An 18,239-nucleotide genomic window follows, 5' to 3' on the forward strand; every position below is an offset into this window, starting at 1 on the left:
TTATGCAAAATTTCATTGGACATTCTTACTGTAATTTCTGAGTAACCTCGTACATTAAACAATATAACTTCACTGCTTGATACTAAAACAAAATTGGCAACTCGGTTAAAGGAACCGGTTAGTGGTTAATACTTGTAGGTTTCTTCTACTGTGACAACAATTAGTAAGTTTTCACCAATCAATATCTTGTTAGTAAGTTTTTCAACAACTACTAACTTGTTAATGAGTCTTCATCAATTAACTTCTTGTTAGTGAGTCTTCATCGATTAATATCTTATTAGTAAGTTATCATCAATCAACATCTAATGGATTTGAACAAAGTAAGTATATTAATTACCCCTTCAAAATCTTGATCATTTCTAAAACGAATTCTCTTATCTTAAAAATCTCTTAATATCTATCTTAACCCGTCTTATTTATTCTTTTACTTCTAAGAATGTTCTTATGGAACGGTTAAACTTAATATACGTCTTAAATTCTTATACTGCGCATTGAATCGTTTCTTACATACCCAAATAATTCCCTTCAAGTCAAAATAAATTTGAAGTTAGTGCACGTAACTCAAAAATTCTTGCTACAAACCGACTAATTAAAGTAAGAATTGTAACAATAAAAGATTATTCCTAAGTCGACCGATGAAGGTAAACTTAGCAATAAAGAAATCAAATAAATACATGGGAATAATGGGATGAATTAATGGGTTTGTTCTTCTGTTTCACTGAAAAGTGACTCTTCTATTTCTTAGGTTATATCTAGTTCCTTCTTCTGGAATTTCTTCTGACGTCTCTGTCATTTCGGATTCTTCAACTTCTTTGGTTCTCTTGACCTTGTCCTTGTTTATCCAAAATTCTTCTTCTTCTAATGATTCAGCATATGTGGAAGGCATTTGGTTATTCATTTTCTTAACCTTTATCTTAGTTTCTTGTACGTCTACGACCTTGTATGGTCCTGTGAATTTTGTGGCTAACTTATAATTAATACCACTTCTTACTTCCTTCTTAATATAGACTTCATCTCCTTTCTTGTAGTCTACAGGCCTTAATCCTTCTTGATGCTTCTCTATCATATTCTGCTGGGGGGGCTTTTCTTTTCTAGATTCTTGTGTAATGCTTGTGGATTACTTTAAAAGTTTCCGATTCTTATCTTCATGATATCTTCAGAGTAATTTGGCTGTATTGGCTGATTCAGCCATGCATAAGGTAATCTGGGTTCATATCCCATCAAAGCTTTTATGGGAGTTGCACGAATACTCGTATGATGCCTTGCATTTAATGATAATTGGACTAAAGGTAAATTGACGTCCCAGTCAGGATCCTGTCCTACTGTGTGACGTAATACGTCTAAAACCTTCCTGTTATTCCTTTCTACTAAGCCATTACTAGCTGGGTGATACGGCTGTATCGCTACCTTTTCTACCTTAAAGGCGTTACAAATTTCTTGAACTAACGAGTTGTTGAACTCGGTCCCATTATCAGAAATAATGAGCTGTGGGGCAGAATATCTGCAAAATATCTTATCAAAGAGAGCGATTGCACAATCCTTGGCACTTTTACTAGTTAGTGGTACCAACTCTGTATATCTCGTGAGCGCGTCGATACATACTAGTATATTCTTATTCCCTTTACTCGTGGTATGAAGATTAGTGATAAGATCAATAGATACTCTTTCGAAAGGAGTCTGTGGGATAGGATATTTCCCTAGTGGTACTTCCTTGTCTGTTCTTCCCTTGTAGCTGTTGCATGTATTGCAGCTCTTCACATAATTACTAACATCCTTGTGAATTCCCTTCCAATGGAAAGTTCTCTGGATTAGTCTAATTGTCTCATCCCTTCCTGGGTGAGCTCTCATGTCATCGTCGTGCATTAGCTCAATGACCTTGTTTCTTAGACTCTTAGGTACTAACCTTTTGTGCAGTACACCTAGAAATTGACCAAATGGGTCATATTCGTGACACATCCAAATTAATACGCCATCTATGTCCGTTAGTGCATCTGTGGGACATCCAACCTTCCTACCTAGTTCGATTAATTCTTGTTGGCTGTGTTTTCTTTCGTTTCTAACGTATTTAAACAGTTCCCTTATATCTTCATATCTTTCTTGTTCTTTATGAAATTGTTTGCCGGGAAAGCTCCTCTGTATAGTGCATGGTGAGTACATTTACGTCATTGCACATTGTTTCATTCTTTTCTTCTTCTTGAATTATCATATTTATACTATCACCTTGTGACACATATCTTGACAATGCATCTGCTACCTTATCGTCTTCCCCAGGGACATATTTCACCTCTATATCATAATCTTGGGCTGTCATGAACCAACGGGCTCTTCGTCCAGAAAAATTAGGGTTCTTTAGCATTTCTACTGCAGCTGAATGATCCGTGAACACGGTATCTTGTAACCAAAAATTATATATCTGAAATGCTTTAAAGCGTCCTACTATAGCTAGAGACTCGAGGTCTGTTACTGAGTAGTTCACTTCTGAGGGCTTTAATTTCCTACTGTAATAAGCTATCGCATTATACTTATTATCTTGTCTTTGCATTAAACATGCTCCTATACCAATGCGGCTTGCGTCCGTGGCTAAAAAGAATTCTTTGCCAAAGTCTGGGAAGCTAAGTACTGGGGGATGTGTTAATCTTTCTTTCAATTCATCAAATGCTTCTTGCTGCTCGTCTGTCCATGTAAATGATACGTGTTCCTTTAAAAAGTTTCAGTTAGTGGAGCTGATATGACTGCAAAGTTCCCTATGAACTTGCGGTAAAAACCTGCTAAACCTAAGAATGACTTTACGTCCTTCTTGCACTGAGGTGTAGGATACTCCTTAATTGACTTTATCTTTAAGTCGTTTACTTCTACGCCCTTTTCACTTAGTGTATGACCAAGGTAGTCTATTTTCCTTTTAAGGAAGTTACATTTCTTCAGTTTAAGCTTCAGGTTGGCTTTTCTTAATCTCTTTAGGACTTCTCTGACTAAGTCTATATGTTCCTCTATAGTGTCTGTTGCTATCTATTACCACCAAATCATCCATATATAAACAGTGCACGTCCTTGCCTAGTAAATCGCCCAAAATTTTATCCATTAATCTTACAAAAGTTACCGGGCTTGACTTTAGACCAAAGGGCATTCTTACATACTGGTATCTGCCGTTACTAGTGGAAAAAGCAGTCAAAGGTTTACTTTTCTTCGTACTAGAGGGATTTGCAAGAATCCTTGCAATAAATCTATTGTGGTGAAGTATCTCTTGGACCCTATAGTGGCGTAATGATCTCGCATTGACGGCATTGGAGGATCATAAGGATCATTTCAGTAATTTGGTTCAATTTTTCTGAAATCCACAACTATTCTATAAGTTTTGTCCCTTTTAGGAACTAGCAAAAGTGGAAAAGACCATGGGGATTTAGATGGTTCTATTATTCCTTGCCTATTCATTCTTTGTACTTCTCTTTCAATGATTTCCTTCTGGGAATGTGCTACTCTGTAAGCTGGTATGTAAATTGGCTTTGTGTTTGACGGAATGTCTATCTTGTGCGTTATTTCGCGTGTATTTCCCAAGGTGTCGCCGTCAAGAGCGACTATATCCTGATATTCGCACAATAAGTCTATGAATTCTTCTCTAACATGGTTTTCCTTAATGTCCTTTAAATGAGATCCTATCTTAGCTCTTCTCAGTTTTATGTCCTGAGCGTAATTTTCATTTCCTTTACTGATCGCTGCTACCGTTTCCCTTTCTACAACTCGGATAGGTATGGAGTATACTTCTGCTAGGCCTATCTCTGTACCTGGTGTTAACTTAACCTTTCCTCCTCTGTTATTCGTAATCTGTAACGCTATTTTGCTCTGTCTGACTTCATGTAAACTAGAAGAATAATGTATTCCGTTTACTTGCGACTTTTCAGTAAGTGTGAGAATTTCCTTCCCTTCAAAAATTGGGTTTACTGTACATTCTACCCAAGTACTTTCTCCTGGTTTAAGTCTTAATTCCCTCTCTAACTTTAAATAAGTGCATTGATTTGATTCTAAGAGGTTAATGATCTGTTGTGAACTCGTGATGCATTCTGGATATCTTCCCTCTGTCTTATCCTTCTTTAAGATACCTTTCAGTGTGGGATTCTCTTGAGTCTGGGTTCTTTTAATTGGCTTGCATATTGGTATTCTAGAAATCTCACGACCGTTGTTAATCACTAGTTGTTCTCTTGGGGCATCAATGCTTATCCCTTGTCGAGCCATAGTTGGATAACCTATCAGCAAATGAGCAAAAGTTAATTGTATATCTCTGGCTACCAGAACATTTTCTCTTAGAGCAATTCTTCCTAGCTTAAATGGAAAATCTAACTGTCCAATTACGTGGATATCATTGCCCTGGACGTCTGTGATTCTACAATCTACCGCTGGGATCAAACTTAAGTGAGAAAAATACAATCGATACACCTTTTCTGACATTATATTCTTAGGACTACCTGTATCAAAGAATGTAACAATAGGTTTCTCTAGACCGACATGTGCTGGAAATAATGGTCTATAATTATATTCATTCCCTACATCAACTTTGCTGACCTGTGTAGCTGGGCTTAGCTTTGTCATTCCGGACGTTCTCTCTGTTATAGAGGAAGATTCATTGTACCAGTAAGCAGAAAATTTCCCATTGCGTCGTCTGACCTTGGCTGAACTGATTGATACCCTATGCCTGCTGTTTGATTAGCATATCTATTTGGGACGGAATCCCTATTTCCTCTAACTGGGGGAGATTGACTATTGTTTCTACCTCTGCCTCTCGACTGAGATCTACCTCTAGGAGCTGAAACAAATTTATTTCTGCATTCTCGAGCACTATGTCCTGTTTTCTTATGGAAAGGACAGAAGGCCATCCCTCGGCAATCACTGGATAATGTCCTCTCTTCTGACAGTAAAACACGGTGACTGTCGAAAATCCTCCTTGAGAAGATTTACCTGGCATCTTATTCTGATTTCTAGATGGTGTCCTAGATCTATTTGGACCCTTTCTTTTTGTCCTATAGCGACTAAAGGTCTGTATATAGGATTCCCTTCAGGTCTTCTACCTAGGATTTTTGTTTCCCCCTCTTCAATCTCTGCTACATCATCGGATGTCTCCCACTTACGGGTCATCCTTGCAATGACTTCTGTTGGCAGGCTTCCAATCATTATTGCTAGTCTAAATATCTTTTTAACATGACTCATTAGCATTTTTTGCTTGCCTCCTTCTACCTCTATCCAACCTGTGGATTCCATGAAGTTACCCCATTCATTCATATTGTTATACAGCTGAGAGCTAAACTCTTGATAACGTCTTTCGTCTAACTTAAATTGACGCACTATCCTTGCCAAGCTAGTAACTGGATCTCTTTCACCAACTGTGGAATAAACCTTCCTAAAATACCGTTTCAATTCTTCCCAATTCTTAAGATCTCGGTAAGTCTCGGAGTGAACGTACCGTTCTAAGTCTCCTCCGGCTTCCAAATCAAGATAACTCTTGGCTTCAATAAGCTTTTCTCTATCTGTCCCCGTTATGCTATCTAGCGTGTCTCCACTTGCTCTATCCAATTCTCTAAGTTACAAGCTAACTGACCATCCTTTCTTCCGCAAAATTTCGCTATGTTATTAATTACATGTCCTTATGTGTTCCCATTACTGCTGCGTTCGAATTCGCGGACTGTGTACCTTCCGGCATGGTTAAATTCCTTGTTTGACTTCTCGTGAGCACAGGCGTTCTTACGTTCTGATAAGTAGTCGGTCTCCCTTTGACCATCGACTCGTTAATGGAGATTTTCTTAAGTACTGAGTATCATTAGAAGTATCAAAGTCATGACAGTAATATCCCGAAAGGTAAATGATAATAACAATAAACTGTTTTTACTAAAGTATTCGATCACCAAAAAAAAATAAAGGAATTTTCCCCTGAAATATTCTCAAAGTCTTACGTTACCGGTAAGCGATTCTTAAACAACAACAAAAACCCTCTTAACAGTACTGGTAAAACGATACTGAACTGGACCATAAAGTGTACGCTAACGAGAGACCTCCCGTGAATTACCCTTGTTATCCTAAACAAACAAAATAAAAACAAGTAAACATTCATTCGACGTAACGAATAAAAGTAAAAAGCAAATACTACAACAAAAAAACAAAGTATAAGAAATCACAAAAGACAACCAAAATCACAAAAAAATAACAAAAAAATGACACAATCAAAATTCAAATTAAAATTTAAAGTTATTGGTTAGTAAATACAAATGTTCGGGAAAAGGTCTTAGTAGCTGATTAGTTATAATTAGTAAAATTAAGAAATATCGTAGTTTCGTTGCCAAAAAAAAAAAAGTTCAGTGAAAATCTTTTAATCTTGAAATACCAGAAATTGTCTAACTGAAATGTTAATCGCGTAATTTACTTTCAATAAAGTTTGATGTTATGTAAGTGTGAGGATATTATTTTGGACTTAACTTCTTTCGTCGTCTTCGACTCCCGGGTTTACGTCTGACAGCTTGCGTTCGCCTACCAGCGCGTTGAATGATGCGTTGTTACGTCTGCGGGAAGGGGACTTCTCTCTCTCTCTCTCGATTGCGTTGACTGATGCGTTTTCGGAATTGTTTTCTTTCCTCTTGATATATTCTTTATGCGTTCGACATCTTGTTCTTCTAGTGGAACGACTGTTCTTGTTCTTCAGAGTGGAGTTTTACTTTCGCAAAGTGTGGGTGGCTTTTTTTGGAGCGCTTTTATTGTTACAACTCGGTAACTGTCCTTGTATTTGGGGAAGCACTGGTAACTGTCTTTGGGGAGAACTTTCTTTTTCGAGTGGCGTGAATGGATTGAAATCTCTTATGCCGACACTAAACTTTTGATTCCGTTTCGCAGCCGCTGTCTTTAACTGTCATTCGTGTCTTCGTATCACGTCGCTAATCACCATTTCTTTGCTGTCTCTTTTGTCTCTTCCTATCCTTACCGCTCGACATCAATTAATCTTGTCACTATATCAATCTTTATCTCATCGTATCCCACCGCTGCCACCAATTTATCTGTGACGGTACTTACTTTCTTTGCACAGATCTAAGGTAACGTGTGCCGTGGAGGCTGTACTTTGGGGAATTAGGTAAAGGGGTTCTGTTAGGATGAGAAATTAATTGATATGTTTCTTTGCATTAAGTTTATTCTTCGTTAGGGGTTCTTACACCTGTTTTCCACCTTCTGAGTTACTGGGCTCTTGGACTGATAAAACTTAATTGGCACTTGTTGCAATTACGAGTCTATAGGCACGAGGGAAATTTACTGAGTATTGATTGTCACTTTCACTGTCTTTGATTGCTTCGCACACCACACTTTTGCACCTGTTCTTCTTCTGGGGATTCTTCTGTCCTTCTCTGTTTCACGGCCATGCCACTGCAGTTCTCCCCTCAGGCTCCCCGGTTTGTTCTCTTCCTCTTGGTTCTCTTGTTCCCCTTTTTTCTCTGCTCCTTTTCTGCTGCTCTCTCTCTGTCTCGCCTTTTTGTTCAGTTGAAATCTCCTTAGCCCCGCCTTTGGATTTTTGGATTCTGACTGGGTGTGGCATTTTCTGAAAGACTTCTTGTGCCTTAGTGGCTGCAAACATTATACAAGACCGCCTTCCTGTCAGGTCTTCTACAGTAATTCGTAGGCTTTGAATTTGTATACGCCTCCTTCTTCATGTCCTGGCTTCTTAGGGGCGTATCCCTTGGTAACCTCATAGGTCATTCGTTGATACCCCTTTTGGGCTGTCTTATGACCAACGCTCATGGCTTTTGATTCGTCGATACTAGAGGCCTACCTTTGGGAGGGTGGAGCTTTTAAGAATTTGGTACTTCCCTCTTTCTAACAATGGGTCATAGAATTCCTTTTTAACGTATGCCAGATGGCTCTCTCTGACCTGTTCACGAAAGGAACGCCGATTAGTCATAGGCGCTAATGAGAGTAGTTTCCAATTTCTCGAATATGCCTGGGCGATATCGCTGGTCACTAATCGCTGGTACGGACAGAGGCTTTTTGGGGGAGATGAAAACCAGATGTCTCCAATGGCTAAAAGCCTAATGTTTTGAGTAACAAAATCCCTTCGCAAAGAAAAGTCATTATCGTATTCCCTTTTCTCTTTTCTCCTTATTATCCGTTCGTGCCTTTTTCTTAAGTATTATTAAGTTATTGTCCTTTGGAATAACGACACTGTGCACACATATTACATATATATATATATATAATATATTATATATATATATATATATATATATATATATATATATATATATATATATATATATATATATATATATATATATATATATATATATATATATACACACACACAAACACACACACACACACACACATATATATATATATATATATATATATATATATATATATACTATATATATATATATATATATACTATATCACATATCCACAGGTTAAAAATAAGAGACAGGGTGTAGGTCCTGACCGGTTTCGGCTTTATTTTCAAGCCATTGACAAAGGACTGATACATAGTATTAGAATTCACGAGTATATATACTACAAAGACAGTACTGACGAACATACACACAACCGTTTGAGACTGCAGATCCACCCACAGGCAGGTGTCAAGGTAGGAGTGGTTTTAAAAAATCATTTGGCTAAAATTTACAATAAATTCTCAAGGGATACTGCCACTTAGGGTACAAGTCCACACCTGACAGGTGTCAGGGAGGCGGGGTTGAACATCTCATTACCACTACTGCCCCCTTTACTGTGTTTACAAATATAATAATCCTATTTCCATATATTTCTACAGCCTACCCTAAAATTTAAACAGTTTACAAATTTCTTTTGATATTAAAGGATCAAGTTTATACATTCCTTGACTAATGTTCATATTATTGTTGTAACTTTCTTTTATAATACTAGATTCAATGATATTCTTTTCCAATGCATTATTAGAACACACCAGCTTTTTTGTCCCTTCCCAGTTAATAGCATGATTGTTCTCACTAACATGTACAAATATACCACTATTTCCCTGTGCATATCTCACACATTGTTTATGTTGTTCTATTCTTTTTTCCAGTGCTTTCCCCGTTTGACCAACAAAAGAAATTTGTAAACTGTTTAAATTTTAAGGTAGGCTGTAGAGATATATGAAAAATAGGATTATTTATATTTGTAAACATAGTAAAGGGGGCAGTAGTGGTAATGAGATGTTCAACACCGCCTCCCTGACACCTGTCAGGTGTGGACTTGTACCCTAAGCGGTAGTATCCCTTGAGAATTTATTGTAAATTTTAGCCAAATGATTTTTTGAAAACCACTCCTACCTTGACACCTGCCTGTGGGTGGATCTGCAGTCTCAAACGGTTGTGTGTATGTTCGTCAGTACTGCCTTTGTAGTATATATACTCGTGAATTCTAATGCTATGTATCAATCCTTTGTCAATGGCTTGAAAATAAAGCAGAAACCGGTCAGGACCTACAACCTGTCTCTTATTTTTCACCTGTGGATATGTGTGATAAATGAATCACGTGCTAAAGTGATTATAATTATGTATATATATATATATATATATATTATATATATATATATATATATATATATGTGTGTGTGTGTGTGTGTGTGTGTGTGTGTGTGTGTGTGTGTGTATATATATATATATATATATATATATATATATATATATATATATATATATATATATATATATATATATATATATATATACACACACACACACACACACACACACACACATATATATATATATATATATATATATATATATATATATATATATATATGTTATACGATCACAAGTAACACGTGAAGATTGTATATCAAGAGCCAGCAGGAAAAATGAAAAGCAGCAGTACCTAGCGCTTTCGTGTATTTTTTGATACACTCTTCAGGTGTATCAAAAAATACACGAAAGCGCAAGGTACTGCTGCTTTTTCATTTTTCCTGCTGGCTCTTGATATATATATATATATATATATATATATATATATATATATAATATATATATATATATATATATATATGATTTTTATAACATCTGGATTACATTGACACAGCTTTAGAAATAAGTATTACTTAGTGTCACACATGGAGACTGAGTATTTTTTTGCATGATATCAATTATCGTTAATTGTTGGGCAAAGCTATTTAGTATTTCAAGAAATACATGCCTACTAAGAAATCCCAATCAGTTGTATATATTTTGCAAGATGACACCAAATTTGCCAATGTAACTAATTGAAAGTTATATTCACTGATATTCTTGCCATTAAATACTAGGAAAAATTAATGCTATTTGTTTTATTATCGATATTACTGAGATTTTATCTTTTAAATCGTGTAAAACATTTACTTTGAATGGTTAACAATGAAAATATATCTAAAAAAATAATTGTATTTCCCGGGAAATCCCTGGATTATTTTCTAATTGTCCCGAAATCCCGCATTCCAAAATCGCGCTAAAACTGGAAACCCTAATTGTGACCTTACCTAAGATGAGCTTGTTTCACTTCTCACCTCAACCAATAGTACAGACTAGTGAATATTGGCTGTTAGGTATCAGGCTATTGAACCTAGGCTATGGATGAAGCTTATATGGGGTGACAGCATTGGAGATAACAATTATTTTACCATGCTGTTGTCAAATTTAGTATGTCAGTTTAACCCATGCATAAAGAACGATAATAATTAGTTCTGCCTCTAGGGAGTAAAACAGGACTGTAAATCTATGGTGGAAAGAAAGGCACATAACGTCGACAAATTGGTCAACTATATTACTCAAGTACATACAAACTACAGCAGACAGAATTAAAAATTTTCATTTCTACATACTATAGTATGCATTGTCGTGGGCAAGTGCTGCAAAGATGGTTTGCCAATCTTTAATGACTGCTTAGAAAATAACCATAATGTAGTTGCCATATCTACAAAACTTTATGGCTTAACTGTAGAAGAAATATACCAGCAAATTAAATATCTTTATCTTTGCATAAATTTCATATTGTATATAGTAAGTGGTGCATAAATTATTTGACTGTCTTGACGGGCATCCAAGAAAAAAAAAAAACGTTTTAATGAGTAGGCTACAGGGTTCCCATTAGATTGTATGGGTTGCGCCATTGTTTACAAAAGAATCATCGCATAGTGATGGTGCCAGGCAGTGCATGTCACTAACTGGTTTGGCTAGTAAATAATTTTGCAAATACTTGAGGAGACGTCAATCGGATACACCAACTCCAAACTGAAAAACCTTCTCTGCCAGACTGAAGTGGAGAAACTTCCTGGAAGAATGATGGATCGGAATCTGGAAGTATGCATCCTTCAAGTCTATTGTCAGCATAAAATCCGTCTATGACTGCTGCTAGAACTGTCCTTGAGGTCTCCATTTTGAATCTTATCTTCCTTATGAAAAGACTCAACATTGACAGATCTATGATTGTCCTCCAATCTCCATTGGCCTTGGGGACGGTAGTGAGTAGCTAATCTTAACTTTTGCTGGTTAGAGACAAGCGCAAAACGCTGGATTCCTCGAATGAAAAACAGACAGGATAGCTTACCAATGCACTTTGTGGTCAATGACGCCTTGAAGATCACAAGCTTCAGGCATGAAGCATGTGTGCTTATTGTGAGCCGAACGGGGTGTGTCTGTAACGAACAGAAAATAACTTTTATTCTGGGGAATAAGTGCTAAGGTGGGGAAGATGGATTCGAAGTCACCATATAGAAAAATGGATTTCTCTAGACTTGTATTGACTTATTGAAAGATTATGATTAGTCGGACACAATGAGATAAGAGGGGGTACTTACTTAAATATGATTTTTGAGAGGAATATGACAGTTTAACATTTCTTTTGGGTCAGAGTTAATTAATTTTATTCCATTTCAATGTTAGCTAATTTTGGGAAACAAAAAGTATATTTTTTGCCTAGTCTGTTCTTTCAGCCAACTTCTAAGAGAGATATGCAATGGGACGAGTGTAGGTTAAGTTACCTGTTAGTTGTTTTGTTCATTTTGTTTAAACGAATGTCGTTTCCGACCTAAAATCCTTAGTAATATATATATCTATATATATATTATATATATATATATATATATATATATATATAAAATATATATAATTATTAATAAATGAAAATCTTGCCATGTTTTTCCTCTAACAATGTTCATGTAATTCCTATTAGATTCCGTATTCACTTGTGTTTTATTTTTCAGTAAATTTTAATGGAGCCCCTCTATTCAAAATAAAAGCCTTTTCAGAATTATTTTTTTTATTGAAACAAATACTTTTATGCATAGTATTGTGTAGTTCTTTGCTCAAGGAATAATTACATTTCTCTTTATCAACAAAATCATACTTTAAATTTTTAATCCAATACAAACGTCATTTGTTGACCTCCTAGTTTCACCAGAAAAATTGCCTATAAAAAACGTTGTAATTAGTATAAAATATGATATTTATGCATGGAAATTTACCAGAATATCACATATTCTATAGAAAACAAGAATATATAGCGATATGGCAACTTTCCTTTCGGGTATGTCCGCAAAATGGCCCCCGACCACGCCAAGTGCGACAGCCAAATTTGCTACCTGAAATGGAGGAACGGTATGTCAATTTCTAGGTGTTATTTAGTTATCTAATTATTCGTGGATATGCATGAAACTTTTATGGTGGCTTGCTGGATGTTTGAACATTATTTTGCAGCTATAAAAAAATCTGACTAAAAGAAATTTTTTGAAAAGGGAGTAATTTCGAAAATTTGGAATATTTTAGGTAAAGAATGGATGAAATATATTTTGTAAAGATTTAAATTATGGTATTTATGCAAAAAAGTAGTAAAAAAAAAGTTTCATGATGTAACTTACCTACATAGACACAAGACAGTTTAATGTCGAGTTTGTCTTGTGGTCTTCTCTGGGTGGGCAGCTAGCTATGGCAGCGAACACGCTTGGGCAGCTTGGCGTGGCCAACAGCAGGAGGAGGTCTATGTTCCAGCTCAGCCATCCTGAACGTATCCGCCATCAGCACACGGAGGGGCTTTGACGAGTTGGTCAACGTGTAATACCGATAACTTACAAGGTGGGCACAAGATTCAAGGGCGACCTCTTTGAGGAACCATTGCCTTGTCAAACTCTTTACGATGACAGGGACAAATAGAGAATATAAGAATTCACCATAATTATATTCAATATCCTGTAGAATAGACAAAGTGGCAAAGTGGCCAGCATCATGTCTTACGAACACAATTTGATGTAGTTGCTAATATCAGCTAACAACACATAGAGGCCAAGACAGAATCTTATTAATAAGTTATATAGGGCCTCTACCAAGTTGGGTCCTGAAAGGAGGCAGTCATTTAAGGACAAGTTATCTATTGCATCAGTTTCTTGTATGGTATATTGCTCTGAAGGAGTGATCCCAATTTGATCTAACCTTCACCACTCATCAACATCCATCTCAGGTGGGGCTAGCCTACAGACACATAGTGTGCAGGTGGTACTTTGCGTGGTGCCTTCGAGCGCCCAGTGTGGAACTCTACCAAATGACGACACCCTGCTGTGAGTCTGATCCGACTGCAAAATAGCTAAAATAATTGGCCCCTATCCCTTCAACATGATCACATCAGGCTTCTTGATCTGCAACATTACAACCTTTGCTAACAAAATGTTTTCTGATCTTGGTGTAGGCTACATTGTGGATGGGGACGTCCATATTATCGTGTACAACCAACTTTACACGTACTACTCTACTCCCCATTTCTATACAGCATGCTACAACACCAAATTCTACCTCGATTACCGCAGAGCCGAAGAGGGCAAGATTTAATGCCTCCCTACCCACAACTGGGAGATTTAGTCGTGTGGTTAATGGTGTGGAGATGAAACTCCTCAGACTCCCCATATCAAGGAACAACCTGATGAGATGGTTCTTATTTTGGAGATGCAGATTAGCAGTGGCCATTGGCAACAATGAAGAATGCAACTCTAGTGTAGGATTCTTCTCTGTAACTTTAGCGTTTACGCAAGGCTTTGCATCCTTGTGTAGTTTTCACACTCATGGTTTTCACTGGGCAAGGAGTGACATGTGAATTGCTAGGTATATTAAATGATGGAGCAACAGGATTGAAAGATGAATTTTTGGGGGATTTCTGTTACTGCACAACTTACAGGTTACTTTGGTGTGACACTGTTCACTTTTGTGACCTACATTTAAACAATTAAAGCACCTTCTCGCTGGGATCAACTGACGTCATTTTGCGGCAATATCAAGTGACTTGCTACACTCGCTTGCAAAATGGTTTTCACTACAAAATGGACAACCTTTTACTTTTCAATTAGAGTCAGTAGTTACTTTAGCATCTGTTACTGGGGGTTCGCCCTTTTGTAATGCATCATCTTTGAGCATGCAGATGATGAAGTCAATTGCTATAAAAAATTCATCGAGGCTGTAATTGAATTTACGCAGATGTTCTACCACTTTTCTGTAGATTTTACCTCCTGACAATTTTTGATTGATCAGGCTCATAATCATGCCTTGACCTATATCAGCTTTACTTAGTTTCTTTATCTGTTCTACTAAAATAGTTAGTTCAAATCTGAATTTCTTTAGTTCAACGTGATTCATTGAAGGGACAAAAATATTTGCCAGCCGCTAGTGTAGTATGACTAAGGTTTGGTGCTCGTTCTCGTACTGTTTATCGAGCAGGTCTAAAGCAAGGTGATAGTTAGCCGCAGTTACTCTGCATGGATCCTTTCCCAAGGCAGCTAAGAGGTAAGTGAACTTGGTCACCTCGTCTAAGTCACTTCTATGATTCACATGAACTTCAAATAACTTTCTAAATGAGGCATACTTGCTTAATTCTCCCTCAAACACAGGGAGAGGTAATGGTTTCAGCTCTGGCAAATGCACTTGTCTATTTTGGACATTTAACGCATCAATCCTGTGTAGTAATAACGATACAGCTCTCATTGCGCCATTCAACAGTTGGCTTAGCCTAACTTCTACACTGGATTCTAGTTTAGCAAAGCTTGACACATACAGTGAACAAAGCTGCTTCTCATCTTCTCTAATACTTACACATTTCCACCAGCTCGCATTGAGCTTCCATTATCAGGTCTGAGAGGAGACCCATTGTTGCCTTAATCTGAATTACTTTGGCAACTGTCATGATTATTAGTTTAGTTATAAGGGACCAAATACAAGAAACAGAAATCGACTACGTTAAGAAGAGGGTAGAAGGTTAATTCCAGATTTAGTGACTTAGGCTACCTACTCTTGTTGGCTATCGCGCTCTCCTCTGATCAGTCTCATCAGGCGGTTGAGGAACATGGTCTTTACTGGGGTTGTAAAATGAACACCGTCAGATTTCTTACAAGACTTATAGGCTTCAGTGTCCATAGAAAGGTGCCTAACACCGTACTTATCGGTTCGAACAATACTTTCTCAGATTTGCATTGAAATTCTTTACTTTAGCATTATATTCTTCTGGAGCTATGCAGAAATGATTGTCGCTCAGGTAGTCTCTTAATTCTGCATTGCATATCACAATTACATTGGTTAGGTTCCTCAACCGTTCAATAAGGACTGTCAAATTGTCCCAGACAGTTTTTGCGGTCTGATCAGCCAGTTTGTTGCCAATTCAATGCCTTCTGAGTATCAGAGCACTTGACATCCGGTTTGAAGGACTAAATGTCGTGATTTTATAACTTTTTTCACCAATTCGTCACCCAGATGTTAGGGTTGATGACAAGATCATTAAGACAATGCTACTACTACTCGGTGGAGGATTGAACAGGAAGGCCAAAATTTAACAAATTTTATTACAAAAGGAAATAATTCTTAACACAATAACAATTCCCTGCACATAATGATTGCTGGTAATGCACAAAGGCAAGAATGAACATGAATATCAGATACTTTCAAATAACTTAAGTATCACATGGTTGTCTCAAAAAACTCAAAGTCCCTGAAGGGGATAATCAACACAATGCTCGAAGATGCAACGGCAAAACCCACATTACTCAAATATTTACTGATCCCCCAATATACACGTCAAAATATTTCAAAGGCAAATCCCACAATAAAGTGGATGGGCCATAATAAAGCTTAATATTCGTACATAGTGACAACGACGACTGGTTGATACAGAGGAGAGGATTGCAACCGCCTTACCTGCAAGTTTCGCACCCTGGGAAAGAATGTCCCTGAGTGATTCGAGCGGCTTAGATTATAACTTGGTGATGCCAACAGAGGGAACAAGTTTATTGCATCTCACTTTTCCTAAAAGGAGTTAATCATTAATAATTTACATAATTATCAAGATTTAGTTCAAGTTTCACCTCATGGTATTCAAATTGGAATATTCCCAGTGGTTTTCCTACATGTCGGTGGTTTCGCTTACAGCGACTCTCTTGTTTGTAAATCATATACTTTGGTTAATTTTTCAATAAAAAATGATGAAAATATAAATTTTCATTGAAGGAATTACTACCCTTCAATTTTGGCCTGATTCACGTGTGCATTGCATTGCATAAAGAATGTTACATTAATTAATACGTAACTATTTGCATCTGTCTCGTGATTCTTCTTCTTGCTAAGCTAACATGATGTTGTGGTAGGTTTGTCGCTGTAAGGGGGATCCGTCCCTTTTTTGCGACAGGTACTATAAAGTTTTTACAATTTTATTTTTAAAATATATATTACTCTCATGGCTATGACAAAACAATAAATTTATATTTACAAGAGGGCCCTTATCGCCTCTACGATAACATTAAAGTGCCACATGCTCGCGTGGCCATGAGAACCTTCTAGAAAAAATGATAAAAAATGCTAATTGACAGAAAAAGGGTGTTTAACGTCGTCGCGAATTGAAGTTATGAAACTAATGACAATTCCAGCATTATGCTAGCGATGAATAAGATTAACTCAGATAAATTAATTGTACACATGTCAACTTACAATTACCTTGAGTGGAATGGGAATAACAAGTTGCTATAGCTCACAGATTGTCTCTCTGCTTCTTACTGCGTCTCTTGTAGGAAGAACGCCTAAGGGCTCCCGCTGCAGCTCTCTCTCTTGCGAGCTGGTAGAGCTAGTCATTTTCATGTATTTTAATTTTTACAATGAAGATTTAATCTCGTTAAGTGAATTTAAATCTAGGTGAATTAACATAAATTTAATTATTCCAATGGTATTTGAATCTGCAAACAAATGATTTCAATTTGGATAACGTATTTTGACTCAGAACCATCACGCCTTTGCCACCAATTGGATTACGTGGAGTTTTTTTTACATAAGGCCCAGGAAGAATTCAGTTGTGGAAAAACTGCACTCATTTTTCACGACAAGCAGTGTTATTGTTTGGAGAAGACGTGTTGATGAATGTCACGTTGATGACTTCTATAGCTGGGGAAAGGGAAGCATTGTATTGTATTCCCAGCAAAAATGACTAGGAAAAGAGAAATAGGTGGCTGGCAGCCACTAACTGTGCAACTCATGCTGTGGTGGGATCACAAGCTCAACAACCGGGCAAACCCCGCCCCCCACATAAACTTAACCAATCTGGCTGCCAAACTCACTCTCAGCCACACTTTCCTCTTCACACTACAGAAAAATGCAGGACAATTGACTCACCTACTCACAGAACAAAAAACACAAACACATGTACTCACCCCAACTCCAGATACTCAGACAGAACTATAACCACACAACTCAACAACAACATGACAACAACCAAGGACCTCGACCCAACAACCATGGACCACAACCCCACAACTCAACAACCAAGGACCACAACCCCACAAACAAACTAGAACTACAATCACAACTCAACAACCAAGGACTACTGCCACAACTACAACAACCCTCAACTATAACTCAACAGAAACTCACAAGCACAACAAATCTAACAACACAGGCACAACAACACTAAAGCAAACAACAACAAACTTAACAACAAACTAAACAACAAATCAATAACACACAATTTAACTGACCATCAATGCCTTCAATACTCTTCACAGACTGCTGCCGACACTACTGACCATCACAGGCTCTGATTACAGACTAATAATACTGCCAAGACCGCTGCCCAAACGTCTGTCCTTCACGATTTCTCATTACATACTCTGACTCCTCAGAACTCCGATCACAGCAACCAACTTCAACCGCACCAGCAGACAACCCATTGTCAAATGGAACTCCCATAACTCCATATTTCCTCCCCAGTTACATTTG

The sequence above is a fragment of the Macrobrachium nipponense genome, chromosome 29, assembly GCF_015104395.2.
Source record: "Macrobrachium nipponense isolate FS-2020 chromosome 29, ASM1510439v2, whole genome shotgun sequence".
NCBI classification, from domain to species: Eukaryota; Metazoa; Arthropoda; class Malacostraca; order Decapoda; family Palaemonidae; genus Macrobrachium; species Macrobrachium nipponense.